Source organism: Panthera tigris, chromosome D3, assembly GCF_018350195.1.
Source record: "Panthera tigris isolate Pti1 chromosome D3, P.tigris_Pti1_mat1.1, whole genome shotgun sequence".
NCBI lineage: Eukaryota > Metazoa > Chordata > Mammalia > Carnivora > Felidae > Panthera > Panthera tigris.
Window position 1 is genome coordinate 30122553 of NC_056671.1, and position 16842 is coordinate 30139394.

At 46.4% G+C, this 16842-nt stretch overlaps 1 long non-coding RNA gene across 2 annotated transcripts; it reads left to right on the forward strand.

The window, feature by feature from the left end:
* The first annotated feature begins 4762 nt into the window (after window positions 1-4762).
* Window positions 4763-6230, forward strand: LOC122232667. 2 transcript variants are annotated; one of them, XR_006210047.1, is made up of 2 exons: window positions 4763-5267; window positions 5818-6230. It is a non-coding gene; the product is annotated as an uncharacterized LOC122232667 (long non-coding RNA). The 2 variants fall into 2 exon arrangements; XR_006210046.1 differs by having other exon boundaries at window positions 4763-5262.
* Window positions 6231-16842: the final 10612 nt, after the last annotated feature.

Sequence of the window (16842 nt, forward strand, 5' to 3'; positions counted from 1 at the left end):
AGGAAATTAAGACAATCCCACTGACAATAACATCAGAAAGAATACAGTTCCTAGGAACACATTTAACCAAGCTGGTGTGAGGTTTGTGCACTGAAAGATGGAAATGCAAGCACCCTGAAGAGTCAAAAATATCTTGAGGGGCGCCTGCATGGCTCAGTCAGTTGAATGTCCAACTCTTGATTTCGGGTCAGGTCATGATCCCAGGGTCATGGGATAGAGCCCCATGTTGGGCTCCATGCTGAACCCATGGGGCCTGCGTGGGATTCTCTCTCTCCCTCTGCCTCTCTTCCCCACTCACGCTCTCTCTCTCTCTCTCTCTCTCTCTCCTTCTCAAATAAAATTTAAAAAAGTATCTTGAAAATGAAGAACAAAGTTGGAGAACTCACACTTTCCAATTTCAATGCTTAGTAAAAGTGACAGTAACCAAAATGCAGTACTGGCATAAGAATAAGGATCGATGCAATGGAATTGAGAGTCCAGAAATGAAACTACACACCTGTGCCAACTGATTTTTTTAAACAATTTTTTAGAGAAGTTTTAAGCTCACAGCAAAATTAAGAGGAAGGTGCGGGAATTTTCTGTTTACTGCCTGCCGCCACACATGCACAGCCTCCCTATTATCAGTCTCCCCCTCCAGAGGGTGCATGTGTCACAACTGACGGACCTACATTGACCAGTCATTATTGTCCAAAGCCTAGAGTTTACATTATGGTTCACTTTTGGTATTGTGCCTTCAAAGGTTTGGAGTCAGCCAAAGGACCTGGAGGGGCTAATCTTGGGAGGAAAGATCCAGGCCTGGGAGATTTTTCTCTCCTATCTTGGGACCATCCTGATGGAAAGTAGTCTCTGGGGCCCCTAAACTTCAGGCTCAGGTGGAAGCAATAGAGTGTGGACGAGCTCAGCTCAACATAAGGGAAAATTGCCTTATTTGTATTCTGAGTTCTTGCTAAAATACAATTCATTCATCTTGGTCTTTAGTTTAAAAATAACAACGGCTCACTCCAAATAATGTAGAAAGTACAGAAACGCTAACAGGAGAGAAAATCCCCCCCTCATACTTTGCCCAGAAGAGCCACTGCTGATATTTTGATGTACTTCCTCTACTTTAACCGTAAACTAGAACAACCATAAAAAGTATACATAAAATGTATTTGTAAAGTTTAAAAAGTAGTAATAAAATAGGTCATGTACCATCTTAGAATCTGAACGTGACCAGGACCTCAGGAGCCCTTGCGTTAACCATCTCTATACTTTTTCCCATAGTTTTATGTCCTCTGGGTGCCATTGAAACATCTGTTTTTCAGCTTTGTCTGTTTTTGAACTTCATATAGATTCAGTGAGACTGCATGTGTTTTCTCTCTCTCAAGACTGTGTCTTTCATATCCATCCATGCTGATGAGGCTCCTCTTCACTGCTGGTGGAGGAGCCACCACCTGGCTGTGTGCCCAGCCCTCAGCGACACTAGGCAGGTCTGCCTGAGGAGCCAGCCCGCCACCACCTCTGGAGCCCCAAGTGAGGGTTTCTTCGGGGCTCTATCATCATGCAACCCATTGTTTTGATTTGTTTTGTCTTTAAAAATGGAGACAGCTTAGTTTTTTTCCTGTTACAAAGAGGAATACAAAGATTCTTTTAAAATAAAACAGAAGAAAAGTATAAAGAAATTGCTAGCACAGCCTGGAGACTGTGCTGGTTGTATCTGGTGTATGTCCTTCCAGACTTGACCTTGCATTTCATATAGACAACAAATAGATGATAGATGATAGGTAGATAGATAGACGATAGATAGATAGAGAGCTTTCTTTTGTCACTGAACAGCACACCCACACAGGGGCAGGTGAACCTGGGCATGCATCACACTTGTGAACCTGAGGTTCTAACAACACTCAGGCAGCCTGTTCTGGGTCCCACTAGCACCACCATTCCATACAAGATGCAGCCAACACCCCTGGCCTCCATCCCTATGCACTTGTCCCACCACTGACTTTGAGTTGACCATTGCCACACTGATCAAAGGTCATGCCTGTCTAAGGCTCTGGAAGCATGTTACAGACTGACTTCCAGAAAGGCAGCACCCCACTCGTCAGAGCCCAGAAGTCCCCCCTGGAACCTAAGGAAGAGACAGCATGGACATGGATAGACAGGCACCCAAGGACATTGCCCTTCTATCTGTCCCACCCTGACTCTTGCTCTGCTCTGAGGCAGGAGGCAGAGAGGGGCTCTGAGGTTTCTTCCCAGTTCCTGGGGGCATCCACCACAGGGTGGTCCCTCCTCAGGAGGTCTCAGAGGAGGCATCCTCTCCCCAATGGTTGCCTCTCCCCAATGGTGTTTCCTTGGCAGCACTGAGCCCCAGGTGGAAGGAGAAGGCTTGGGACTGTAAGCTCTGGGGGGTGCTGGGAGGGTGTGAGGGCTGCGAGTGGGGGGCTGTGGACCGGGGTCTGTGGGGTCTGCACATGTTGGGCTGTGAGAAGGTGCAAGAGGCCTGCTGCTGGTCCCCACAGTCAGGGCCCCAGGAGGTGTTTGGTCTCCTCTGCCCCAGATAACACATGGCTGCTCAGTTTCTGAGGCCAGAGGCCCAAGTCTGGCCTTCCTGGGGCACCTGCCCTTGATGTGGAGGTTGGAGGGAGGAGCTCCAGCCCCAGCACCTCCAGCAGCAGGGCCTGGGGCTCCCACTCTGGGAATGGGTCTGAAAGCCTTGGCTGTCAGGCCCAGCAGGGGCCCCAGTTGCCCCAGGAACCAGAGGGGAGCTTGAAGGGGGTGGGGTCACTGGGACCTTAGAGACGGGCTCCACCCACTCAGCTTTCACAGCAGAAACTGAGGCCCACAGGGGGCAAAGGACTTGCCTAGGTTACACTGTGAGCCTGGCTACCAGCTTCTAGGCCCAGTGCTCTCCCTCACATGGCACTCACATGTCCTTGGCCCTGAGGGGCCCCCTCTCTGCTGGGCCTCAGCCCTGTAACCTGCACCCTGAGACACAGCATCGCTTCTGGGCTGTGGAGCTGAAGCACATTCAAGCACATCCTGGATCAGTTGGCACTTGTCACTGTGCAAATCAATAAAGGGAAACCTCACTAAAGTGGACCCTGGAGGATAGAAGGCGAGGCCAGAAAAGGGAGCTGTACCACTCAATGTCAATTATAGGGAGAACAGTCAGTTACAGACCTCAAATGAAGAATCATCAACAGAAAAGAATGACCACAATTACAGGCCCAAAGGGACAAGACGTACCTTGAAACTTCTGTAATAAACCCACCCTGTCTGCAACTCAGCCAATGAGAAACTATCCTCACCCTCCCCTCCAGCCACCTCTCCTTCAAGGCCTGGGGGAGCCGAGTGAGCCCACTACCCCACACCCACATTCCAGGTTCCTTCTGATGGGCCAGGCCCACCCTCCTAGCACTGCCCTAGCCCAAACACCTCAGGTCCACGCCTGAGGAGAGGAGCTTGGGTCTGTCAGGAGCTGATGGCCAAGTGGTCAGGAGCCCAGCCAGGAAGTCACCATGCATGGTACAGAGGTATCACCCACACAGGGATGTCACCATCTTACCCAGCTGTCCTCCATGGGCCACATGGTGTCCTGGCTACATTCTTGGCCAAGACATCCCTGTACAATGCTCTGTCTCTCTCTGTCTCTCTGTCTCTCTTTGTCTCTCTCTCTCTCTCTCTCACACACACACACACACACACACACACATTCGGGTTCCCAGGATCCTCCCAGAGCCCCAATGCTGGGCCTTCTCCCAGGGGAGGGGTGGGACAGAGGAGCTTAGAGTCTTGAACCTCCAGGTCTCCCCAACACAGGGTGCACAGACTGCCCCCCCCCAATGAGGGAAGAAAGCATCATGGGGAAAAGGAATTTCCAGACCAGAGGGTCCCTGAGAGGGGTCTCTCCATGCTAGATGCGGGGGAAACACAAAAATACCAAGAACACTGACATGGTTGTGGCACATTCACCACACATAAGCAACAAATCCTAACCTGTGGTCAACCAGCTCCCAGCTTTCCGTAAGAGAAGAAAAACAGCTGGCCAAGCTGGACTCCCTTGTTCCGCCCTTGTCTCCTAGTTCTATGTACTCCCTATTCCTGGAAAGAAACCCAGCGTCATTCATTACACACATAGCTACTGATCTGCTCTGAAGCCTGGCATTGTTTTAGGCCCTGGGGACATGACTGTGCTGAGACCAAGTCCTGAAGCAAAGTTCCAGTGGGTGGCAGAGGTCAGAACAAAGACATGTTATGTTGTAGTATGTGGTGTGATGAGTTCTTTAGGAAAAGGTAGAGGTTAAGGGAAGAAAGAGTGTGGCAACTGTTAGCTTAGATGGACGGTCAGGAGAGGCTACAAGTGAGAGGATCAGCCAGGGAAGATGCTTGGGGAAGAGTGCTCCCTTGCAGAAGGAACAGCAAGTGCAAAGGTCCTGTGGAGGGATGTGCCTGACAAATTGCAGGAACAGCAAGGAGGCCAGTGTGGCCTGATTACAAGGAAGGCTGGGAGGCGGCAGAGGGAGCCAGAGTGTCCTTGGGGCCTTGCAATTTATGCAGAGCATCTTGCATTTTGTTCCAAGTTTTCAAATGTACCCGAACATCATGTTGACATATCTTGTTCCTTCTAACTTTCTACGTATAATCAACCAGGCTCTAACCACTGAGCTCATGGCTCCGTGTGTGAATAGACAGCATGGTACTGGCCATCCAGGTAGATGGATGAACATTTGGGCAGGTCCCATTCCTCCTTCACAAACACTGGCCCAGGGAACCCCTGCGTATCTCTGGTGCACACAGCAGACCTAGAACTGCAGGGACACAGGGCGTCTCTATTCCTCCAACCGCGGGGACATGGGGTGTCTATGTTCACTTTTGCTATGAGCTGCAGCCAGCTCTTAGGAGCAGCCGGACTAATTTACTGCCCGGAGACAGGTCATGGCCCCACTCTCCACGTTCGTGCGCTTCCTTGGATTTTTGACGTTCCCAGGTTGCTGCCCCCGCGGTGTGCATCACCCCCTCCCCCTCCTCGGGCCCCGCGGCAGCACTGGGAACCCGGGTAAAGCCCACTGGCGTCAATCGGCAGTCACTAAGTCCCGCCGTCCTTGTCCTCATTCTACCCTGCCTAATATGACCCTGGATTCTGGAACTTCAGTTTCCCGTGGCCTCACTCGGAATTCCCTGAGCCCTCCCCGCGGTCCTGGTCTCCGCTCCTTCGTGTCCGCGCCCTGGAGCCCTCACCTGAGCATCTAGCGAGGGGACAGAGACCCCTGGCGGCCGAAAAGGGTGAGGTGGGTCCAGGAGCCCGGGTGGGGCTGCCGGGGGCTAGAGAGGGATGGCATAGGGCGACCCTCGGAGAGCACAGAGAATCCCGGACCACCTCCCTGGGACCCACGCTGTGGACAGAAGCTAGCGGTGTGCCCAGAGGGGGGCCCTCTCCGGATCGCCCCTCAGTGTGGGCAGTGCAGCCCGGCTTCTGGGGTTGAAGGCAGGAGGGTCCTGGAGCCCAAGGAACACCTCTTCCTCTCAAGCTGCAGACCATCGCCGGCCCCGCCCACTCTCCCACCAGGTTCCCATCCTGCCTGGGGTTCTCTTTCTTAGCCCGAGGTTCTTCCGTGTATAGTAAGGGTCCTCCCTTGGCTCCAGAGGACCAGTGAATGAGAGTGAAACAGTGTGAGGTTTGGACAGGAGGGTGAGGAGTCAAGAAAGTGCTTGTCTGAGGGATTGTGTGTGGGGTGAGTGTTTGTAGGCGTCTGGGTGTGAGCAAGTATGAATGTATGTAGGTGATGTTCATTCCTCTCCCAGCTGATTCACATACGCCTCTTTCTCTTCCCCTCAAAGAAAAACCAGAGCCGCAGAGAAGTTTGTGAAAATTAATAAAGGGAAACTTTCCTGAAATGGAGTGCAGCAGCTCTCAAGACTTACCACTAGACTCAAGGGTTGTCAGTTACAGATCCTCAACAGAAGCATCAACAGGAAAGAATCATCAATTGTAGGCCTCAACAGAGAAAGCTGGGCATTGTATCTCCTACAAGAAACTGACCACCCAGCTACTCCACCAATGAGAAGCCTTCATCACCCTGAACGCTTGTCTTTCTCCAGTGATCTCCTTCAAAACAACCCCTCCCAGCTTCCTCCTTCTCCATATGATAATGTTTCTCTCCTTTGTTGGACTAGCCTATGGTTGTTGCCCCAGCTTGAATTGCAGTATTCTGGTATTCCCTAATAAACCCATTTTTGCTGGGAACATGAAATGCTTTTTTAAGGTCAACATTACTTGGAGATCAGAAGTAGGATCCAGAGAAGACCCATCCCCCCCAACAATTCCGAGGCTGGTGAGCAAACAGGTGCTGGTACCCACAGAGCTCACTGCTTTCTTGTTGAGTTTGAGGATAAGTCTCTCCTGGATTTGGAGCTCCACTTTCTGCATTTTGAGCTTTCTAGGATTCATTTGGGATTGGTTTTAGAGCTTTCTTTGTTCTTTCTGAGAGTACTCATTTGGACTTTGGTCCAATTTCCTATTTATTTATGTTATTTTATTATTATTATTATTATTATTTTAAACGTTTATGTATTTTTGAGACAGAGAGAGACAGAGCATGAACAGGGGAGGGGCAGAGAGAGAGGGAGACACAGAATCTGAAACAGGCTCCAGGCTCTGAGCTGTCAGCATAGAGCCCGAGGCGGGGCTGGAACTCACGGATTGTGAGATCATGACTTGAGCCAAAGTCGGACGCTTAACCGACCAAGCCACCCAGGTGCCCCTATTTATTTATTTTAGAGAGAGAGGGCAAGTGAGGGAGAAGGGCAGAGAGAGAGAGAATCCTTTTTTTTAAATTTTAAATTTATCTTGGGAAAGAGAGAGTGTGCATGTGTACACAACCAGGGGGAGGGGCAGAGAGAGAAGAGAAAGAATATCCTAAGCAGGCTCTGGGGCTTGAACTCACCAACCATAAAATAATGACCTGAACTGAAATCAAGAGTTGGATACTTAACTAAGTCACCAGGTGCCCTGAGAGGGGGGTGGGGGAGAAAGAAGGAGGAAAAGAGAATCTTAAACAGACTACACCCTCAGTGCAGAGCCTGATGTGGGGCTGAATCCCAAGGCCCTGGGATCACAACTTGAGCCAAAATCAAGAGTTGTAGGCTCAACCGCCTTAGCCACCCAGGTGCCCCTGTCCAGCTCCTTTTTAGAACCAGCTATTTCTATTGAAACTGTCCTAGCCCTTGGTCTGATTTCTTTTGGAACCAGACTGTGCCTATTAAAACTGTGTTGTTTATGAATTTTTCTGCTCTAGATAAAAACCTCTAAGAAATGGGGTCCCAGCCCTCAAAATGCTTTAAGCTCCAAAAATGCTTTAAGAGGGCCCTCCCCTTCTGGGACCCTGGCCAGTTTTATCTTTAAAAACTGTGCACATTTCTCATGCACATTTCTAACTAAATGGATTGACTTGATCAAAAGTAATTTAAGAACACCCATGGCCATTATGGAGAATTTGAGGCCACTCTGGCCATCATGGGGATTTTTCAGTCTCTCCATACGTCCTTTTCTCAAAACTGAATTGGACAGCCATGCTTCTAAAATTGTCAAAACTGAATGGGATGGTATTCAGTTCTATTTGGATTGGTTTTGAAGCTTTCAAATATTATCAGGAATCTAAAATTATCTCTGCAAAATACAGTTTCTAGGCTGAGACAAAGACAAAAAGGCATCTGAGGCCTGTTTTCCCCTCCCTGTTTTCTTTGTCTCCAAATACACAGCAGCCATTTCATCAGGCCCCACTTCGGGTGCCATCTTCTTCCCCTCTGCACCACCTCCATCTCCTCTATTTCCTCAGTTTCCCCATCCAATTATCCTGCCCAAATGTCCTGAACCTCTCCTTGCTCCATCCTACTTTGAACCTATCAGAACCCGCCCCTTTATTTTTTTAGTGTTTTACTTACTTTTGAGAGAAAGAAAGAGAGAGAGGCCAAGCACAAGCTGGAGATGGGCAGAGAGAGAGGGAGACACAGAATCAGAAGCAGGCTCCAGGCTCCAAGCCGTCAGCACAGAGCCCAATGTGGGGCTTGAACTCACGAACCGTGAGATCATGATCTGAGCTGAAGTCGGACGCTTAACCTACTGAGCTACCCAGGCACCCCAGAACCTGTCCCTTTAAAGTCAGACCTTCTGAGGATCCAAATTAATGCCAAATATCTTCCGTTCCCGGGACTAAGGCCGAATTTGGAGCCATAATCAAAGTGTTTCCTAAAGTGACTGAGGATCCCCATAAGTTTGCTGAGGATTTTAATAGAGTTGTTAAAACTTACCAACCTCATCTCTCAGATTTGGACCAGTTAATCCAGTGTTTGTTGGTGAGGGGCAGGCCAAACATTGGGGGATGAAACTTGCCCAATGGGAACATCCTGAAAGAGAAAAACAAAACCTAACTTTTGACAAAAATGTTAGAACACTAGCTGAAAACCTCCACTGAGCTTGTACAATAGCCTTGCGTAAGCTTGTTGATTGGAATGAAATTCAGGCTTGCTCACAAAAATTTGATGAACCTGTTTGTGACTATTGTAATCAACATTTGTTTGTTTGCAAAGAATATTCTGGTCTTCCTTTAGATGTTGAGAACACTCGGGTCACCTTAATGCCATGTTTATTAAGGGGCTGAACTGGGATCTTTCTCTTTTAGTTAAAACAACCAGGATGCAATGGGAGACTATGTCCCCTCCAGATATAATCAGTTTGACAAACCAGCTTTCACACCCCAGATGAGACACCTAGAAGAAACACTTCTAAAATTCTTAATTTTCAACTCTCACCAGTGGAGGCCCCCGGACAAAACCAAAGGCCTCATGGTCTGTGCTGTTACTGCAGAGACCCAGGACATGGGGGAAAAGATTGTTACAAAGTGAAGTGTTCCAGATGCCTTCAGCCCCCTAGTCAGCTTCTCCAATGTCCTAATTCCCAAGGATAGGGCTCTGCCCAATCCTCCTTCTTAACTGTCTCAGAGAAAAAATGCTCCAGATTGGCAATAAATCTCTCTGTTGTTATTTTAATTTTTTAAGGTTATTTATTTTGAGAGAGAGAGGCAGAGAGGGCAGAGAGAGAGGATCCCAAGCATGCTCCGCACTGTCAGCACAGAGCCCGATGCAGGGCTCGATCTCATGAACCATAAGGTCATGACCTGAGCCAAAACCAAGAGTTGGACGCTTAACCGACTGGGCCACCCAAGTGCTCCTCTCTGTCATTGTTGACCCTGGAGCTACACTCTTGGTACTCAACCCCACTGCTGTAAAGCAGCCTCTTCCTCAGAGTACTAAAGCAGCTCAAATACTAGGGGGCTCTAATAAATCTCTAAAGGTTCCTGTCTCAAAACCTATCCCCTTTTGCTAAGGTGCTTTGAGAGATACCCACTCTTTTCTTCTTAGTTCCTCTGCTCGTAATCATTTTGGGGGCTGAGATTTCTTTTTTAGGGAATGGAGGGGACAAGATTTATTAGGAAATATCAAAGGGGAGAACTAGTTCTAGAATTTGACAATGGTAATAAAAAAAGCCAACCAGGTCAATTAAATGACACTTTGACATCCTTCATTTTCTCTATCTTGGATGGCATGATAGCAGAGTCTGGGGACACTGAAAATGTGTCCCTATTGAATCACTTACCATCACCTTTAAGGGCAAAATCTCCACAGTGAACTTCTTTCAACATTCAAATAGATTCCTGAAACCTCTCCCCCAAATTGGCCAATACCCTATAAATAAAGAACCCTTCAAGGCATCAAGCCCATAACAGAAGATTGTAAGGCTCAGGACCTCATTATCCCCTGTTCTAGTCCCTGAAATACACTTATTTTACCTGTGAGGAAGCCCATTGGTGGAGACAGAGGTTTGTCCAGGGCATCTGAGCAATGAATAACATTGTTATCCCTTAGCACTCTGTCTTCCTAACCCCCCACCTGCTAACTGGCATCTGTTTGCCCTGAAAGCCAATTTTTTCACTGTAATTGATCTGTGCAGTGTGTTTTCAGTAATCCAGTTGATAGAAATAGCCAATATCTTTTTGCTTTCACTTGGGAAGAACGGTAATACACCCAGACAGTGATGCCCCAGGGTTTCACAGAGAATCCTTACTTTTCACAAATCTCAAAAGCTGATTTGGATGACAGAATGTTTTCTGCAGGCTCTACTTTGTTGTAACACACAGATGATTTGCTTCTCTGCTCCCTTTCCCAAACCTCTTCACAGGAAAACAATATCTACCTGTTAAAACTTTTGGCCCTAGAGGGCCATAAAGTCCTCAAAGAAAAATTGCAGTTCACTCCAACTCAGATTTGATACTTAGAGCACCTGATCTTGGAACAAGGACTACATTTGGATCTAGGTAGGCTTTGTGGCAGCCTGAAATCTGAAATTCCCCAAACCTAACACTAAGCGCCAGTTATGAGGTTTTCTTGGACTGCCTGTCTACTGTTGAAATTGGACTCGAAACTTCTCTTTTCTGGCTCAACCTCTAAATGCTTTACTAAGAAATGACAAACCTGGCCTTCTTATTTAGAAAAATTGGGACAACATAGTTTGGGAGACAAAAACCCCCATTCTTGGGCACCCTAATTATTGCCTTCCCTTTTTTTCCTTTTATGTGAGAGGGAAGGGAATACCTTTGGAGTACTTGCCTAAAAACATGGAGACAATCATCAGCCCATAAGGTACCCTAGCCAACAACTGGACCCTGTGGCATGGGGATATCCCCCATTGCCCCAGAGCCATTCCTGCCACTGCCCTTTCGGCTAAGACAACTGAAGAGGTAATTGTGAGGTCCCCTTTAATCATCCCTGTGCCCCATGCAGTAGAAGCCCTCCTAAATTCTTGTCAGTCAATACTCTTCAGCCAGCTGCCTCACTTCCTAGGGGATCCTCTTGCAGCCTGCTCCCCCTAGAACTCCTTCTTGCTGCAGTAACCTTAACCTGGCTATTGTTTCTCCTTCATGGACAAGACCCCTTGTAACAGCTTAACATTGACAGATCACCTTTTGACTCCCCATGACAGTTTGTTAGCAATTCCTTTAAATTTTTTTTACGTTTTTATTTTTTTTTTTGAGACAGAGAGAGACAGAGCATGAACAGGGGAGGGTCAGAAAGAGGGAGACACAGAATCCAAAACAGGCTCCAGGCTCTGAGCTGTCAGCACAGAGCCCGATGTGGGGCTCGAACTCACGGACTGTGAGATCATGACCTGAGCCGAAGTCGGACGCCCAACCGACTGAGCCACCCAGGCGCCCCTGTTAACAATTCCTTTAACCACTGCATATTTTCCAGGGTTTACCGATGGGTTTCATAGAAGTATGAAAGTATTAATTAATTAATTAATTAATATAAATAAATAAAATAAAGTATGAAAATAGTAAATATTGTGCTGGGTATGCTATTGCAACTCCTTCTGAACTTGACACCACACCTTTACCTTTAGCTACTTCCTCAAGAGGCTGAGATTTACCCCCTTACTCAAGCTTGTATCTTACCAATGGTGAACTGCAAATGTTTATACCCATATTTCGTATGCCTTTTGGGTCACTCATGACTTTGGAATGTTATGGAAACAGCAACGTTATGTAAGGTTTCCTTACCTCTAATGGGGATAAAATCTAAAGTGGCTCCTGTGTCAAAAATTTATTAGATGACATACACATGGCTGGTAGTTCTCGTTATTGTTAACGTACCTGGGCATTCCAGACTGGACTCCCTGGAAGCCAAAGGAAATCACCTTGCTGATATTTCTGGCAAAAATGATGCTGTTAAAAAAAAAATGACTAAACCTTTCTCATGGTCCAAAGAGATGTTCTCCCAAATGATCATTTGGAAAAATTGACACCCAACAATTGGCCCCAGAAAAGGAAAAACAATATTGGAAATCTAATAGTTGTTGGTTTGGGGAGCCTGGGTGGCTCAATTGGTTAAGTGTCCAGCTCTTGATTTTGGCTCAGGTCATGCTACCAGGATAGTGGGACTGAGCCCTGCATCAGGCTCCACGCTGAGCATGGAGCTTACTTAAGATTTTCTCTCTCTGGGCCCCTGGGTGGCTCAGTCGGTTAAGTGTCTGACTTTGGCTCAGGTCATGATCTCATGGTTCAGGACTTTGAGCCCCACATCAGGGGTCTCTGCTAGCAGCATAGAGCCTGCCTCAGATCTTCTGTCTCCCACTCTCTCTGCCCTTCCTGCATGCACATGCACGGTCTCTCTCTCTCAAAAATATATAAACATTAAAAAAAAAAAAAAGATTCTCTCCCTTTGCCCCTCTACCCCACTCATGTAGTCTCTCCCTCTCTCTAAAATAATTAATTAATTAATTAATTGTTGTTGGTTTGATAAAAAGAGAGAACTCTGATTTATCAGGATGATAAATAACAATTTGGCCTGTTCAGAAATTCTAGATTTCCCACTACCTACCACTGCACATGCATTAAAACATTGGTGCACTGACAAAATTATGGCATTCGTGAACCAATATTGGTGGGGAAATATTAATAAGGCTGCAAAAAATGTCTACCTCACTTGTCCCAACTGTCCAAAGTACAGTCCAGGGAACCTTGTTTAAACTGTTCCCAGACACTTTAAACTGCCCACTGGATCATTTGAAGTTTGGCAAATAGATTTCATACAGCTTCTCTGGTCTCATGCATATAAATGTGTTTTAGTCATGGTTTGTAGGATTTCTCACTAGGCCAAAGTTTCCCATTATAGACAGACCATTGCTGCTTCTACAGCTAAAATTCTGTTAGAAAAGATTATCCCTACCTGTGGAACCCCTTTAGAATTTCATAATAATCAGGGAAACCGTTTTGCTGATTGATTTGCTTCAGCAAGTGTGTTTGGCCAATTATACAACACTTCCATTGTACATATCAACCTCAATCCTCAGGATAGTTGAACACACTAATGGCACTATTAAGACACGACTGGCAAAAGTTGTAGAGACCCTACAAATATATGGCTGAAAGCATTGCCATCAGTCCTTCTACATCTCAGATCTACCCTCTTTGGAATTTGGAGACTCTCACCCTTTGAGAGGGTCACAAGACCTCAAATGCACTTGGCCCCTCCCTCCTTTGACCCACAATTGATAAAGGAGATATATTTCAATATTGTAAAGGTTTAGTTGCTTCTATTAAAAATAACCATGCTTCAGTAGAGCAGTCTTTTCACCGTGTACTCCCAGGAGATTAAGACCTTAAGCATCACGCCTTGCAATCTGGAGATATTGTCTATTGGAAAAGATACCTTCAGAAAGACTCCCTTCAACCTTGCTGGAAAGGTCCTTAAAAGGGGCTGCTAACCAACCCTTGTGCTGCCAAACTCCAGGGAACAGACTCTTGGATTCATGTAACACGTGTAAAGAAAGTACCAAAATCTCACTGGACCTGTACAGCATCTGGTGACCTGGAACTGAAGCAGACGACATCTGACAAGACCACTTTCCCAAGATGTCCAGACAAGACCTGTTGGAAGGCTCAAGATTAACAGAAGATTGTGCTTTTCATCTGGACCCTTGAATAACTCTGGATTCTTACCCAAGTTCATGGTTTCTGAATTTATTAGACTGTACCATGGATAATACATTCAGTTCCATTTTGAGATAACAGTGCTGTTTTAAAATGTCTTTAAGGTTTTGCTGTTTTGCAAAAAGTTCATCAGCTATTGCTTCATGTTTAGACCTGCACTACATTGTCCCCAATGCACTTGGTTAATTCTGTAAGTGTGCTTTTGCAGTATTCATTACTCTGTTTTCATGACTGCTTTAAAGTGGGGAATTCCAGGAGGCATACATGACTCCGGGTTTGCCTCCACAAGGAGAACTTTTCTCCCCTAAGTTAGAATAAGTGCCAAGAAATATTTTCAGTTGGCTGTCTTCATACCTAGGGTTCTGAAACCCTAGGATCATCATGCAATTTGGAATTATCATATTATGTTTCATTTTGTACTTGTTGGCTGTCCAACCTTTATAAAAAGGATGTGTCCAAGAAGGAGATGATCTCCAGTGTTTATGATCTTGATAAATACGGACTATAGCTGGGAAGTGCCTGAGAGTTCTTCTGCTCCACCTCCTTGTTACTTGAACATAACCTCAGTAGATTTCCAATTTGGACAACTTCTCTACATTGTGACACATGACACCCAGGAAAGGTCCTGGCACTGAGGAACAAAAGACCACTGAAAACCTGACTCTCAGGGCACCGGGGTGGCTCAGTCAGTTGAACATCTGACTTCAGCTCAGGTCACTATCTCAGGGCTCTTGGGTTCGAGCCCCATGTTGGGCTTTGCTCTGATGGCATGTAGACTGCTTCAGATTCTCTGTCTCCATCTCTCTCTGCCCCTTCCCTGCTCATGCTCTCTCTATCAAAAATAAACATTTTTTAAAAATTAAAAGAAGACATGGCTCTTGATCAGCAATGCTTTCAGAGAAAGATCTTCATCAAAAGATGAAATGTGAAAATTAATAAAGGGCAAACCTCACTGAGTTGGAGTCGGGAAGCCAGAAGAGGGAAACTCTCATGCCATACCAAGACTCAAAAGTTATCGATTACTTTTGAGTAATTCTTCTACAAAAGAAGAATCCTCAATAGGAAAGAATCAATTACAGGCTCACAGGAAAAGAGGAACATTGCATCTCCTACAAAAAATTGACTACCCCAGCAACTCAGGCAGTGAGAAATGGCCATCACCCAGAACTCTTGCCCTTCTCCAATGGACTTTCATTTGTCTTTTTTTAATAGAAGTTTTATTTCTTTAAAAGTTTATTTATTTTGAGATAGAGAGACTGGGGAGGGTCAGAGAGATAAGGACAGAGAGAGAGAATCCCAAGCAGGCTCTGCACCATCAGCACAGAGCCCAACACGGGGCTCGAACTCATGAACCATGAGATCATGACCTGAGCCAAAGTCAAGAGTCAGACACTCAACTGACAGAGCCACCAGGTGCCCCTCCAATGGACTTTCATTTAAAATAGTCCCTCCCAACTTCCTCTCTTTCTTTTCAATAATATAATGTTCCTCTGCTTTGTTTGCTGGACCAGCCAATGATGTTTGCCGTAGCTTACTTTTCACAGATTGCAATTCCCTGCTATGAGTAATCCTATCTTTTGCTGGTAAAATAACGGTGGCTGCCTATTTTTAAGGTCAACAAATTAAAGTAGTAAAAACAGGTTTTATTCAGGAACTATTGGAATAGGAGGAAAGAGACCTCAGTATAGAACCAGGCTCATTTCAAATACAGCATGGGCAGGTGGGGATTTGTTGCCAAGGCAAAGGGCAAGGGGCAGTGGATAGAAGATTACTAAGAGGGGACACCATGGTAAGGGGGATTCTGGCTAACCCGACCTAACAGGATTCTTTACTGAAGACAGGCCAGGGTGATCAGACCTTACCCGGGGGATGGCAGAAGAAGAGGAACCCAAACAGAATTGAGGGTGGGGGGATTCTGGTTAGACGGACTTCAGAGAGTTCTTGCTAAAATCAGATAATAGAAGGAAGTGCACAGATGAGCCTAGGAGAAGGTTCAGGAGCCTGACTGCAGTTCCATCCAGCAAAGAGTCTTTGTCAAGATTCACACACCCATTTGATATCCTGTAACTTAGATACTGAAATAGAAGTTACCCACTATTAATACATCTAGTGTTAGATTGTATGGAAATGGGGGGGGGGCTGTTATTATAAATGCATGTAGATGTAGGGGTGCCTGGCTGGCTCAGTTGGTGGAGCATGTGACTCCTGATCTCAGCGTTGTGGGTTTAAGCCCCATATTGGGTGTAGAGAGAACTTAAAAATAAAATTCTAGGGGTATCTGGGTGGCTCAGTTGGTTAAGTGTCTTGATTTCGGCTCAGGTCATGATCTCACAGTTGGGAGATTGAGCCCTGAGTCGGGCTCTGCACTGAACGAGGAGTCTGTTTAAGATTATCTCTCTCCCTCTCCTTCATCCCCTTCCCCACTTGCACCCGTGTTGGGTTCTGTGCTAACAGTGTGAAGCCTGCTTGGGATTCTTTCACTCCCTCTCTCTCTGCCCCTCCCTTGCTCGTGCTCTCTTAATTTCAAATTAAATATTAAAAAATTTGTTTTTAATCTTAAAATAGATATTCATGTAGAAACAAGAAAGACATGGCAGTAAGTACTAACCTACTTACTTGGTTAGAGCTGGTGTTTATTGTTCCCACTGCCCATTCTGTATTCCCTTTGCCCTCAGCAAGCACCTCAGCTGGTCAGGGTTACTTGTCCAGTGGGGTAACCCAAATCTCCATTCTTGAGGGTCTAGGACATGAGCACTCCTGCTTGAAGGAGTCGGGAGTAGTTGGCATTAACTGTCATCATGGGATGAAGGTACCCTGAGGTCCTCAGAGTTCCAGACACATTCCTTCCAGCTCCCAATACCTGACAGTCAGACCAATCACCCGTGCCCAATTGTTCACTGATATGAGATGCCCACAGTGGCCAAGGGGGTGGCCTCTTGTGTGCCTGGAAGAAGTCTGCTTCTCTTGGGAATGAAAACTTCTAAACTAGTAGAGCCCAAAGTTGGGAGGACATTCTTGCTGGTGGTGTCCCAGGCTGGTGAACCTTGGTGAGGGGGGGTAAGCGGCACCTCAAAGTGGTTTTCTGGTTACATGTTTCTGGTTACTAGCATCACTGTGTTGTATTCCAAGAACATAATTTGTACTTCAGCCCTTTGACATCTGCTGATTCTGTTCTTTATAGCCCAGCATGTATGCACTTTTTGTTCTGTGTACCTTGGAAAGAATGTGTGTTCTGCACTCAGCATGTGCTGCTCCATGGATGACTAGGAGGTTAACTGTCTTGTTCAAGTCTTCTCTAGCCTTTTCCATTCACAGCACA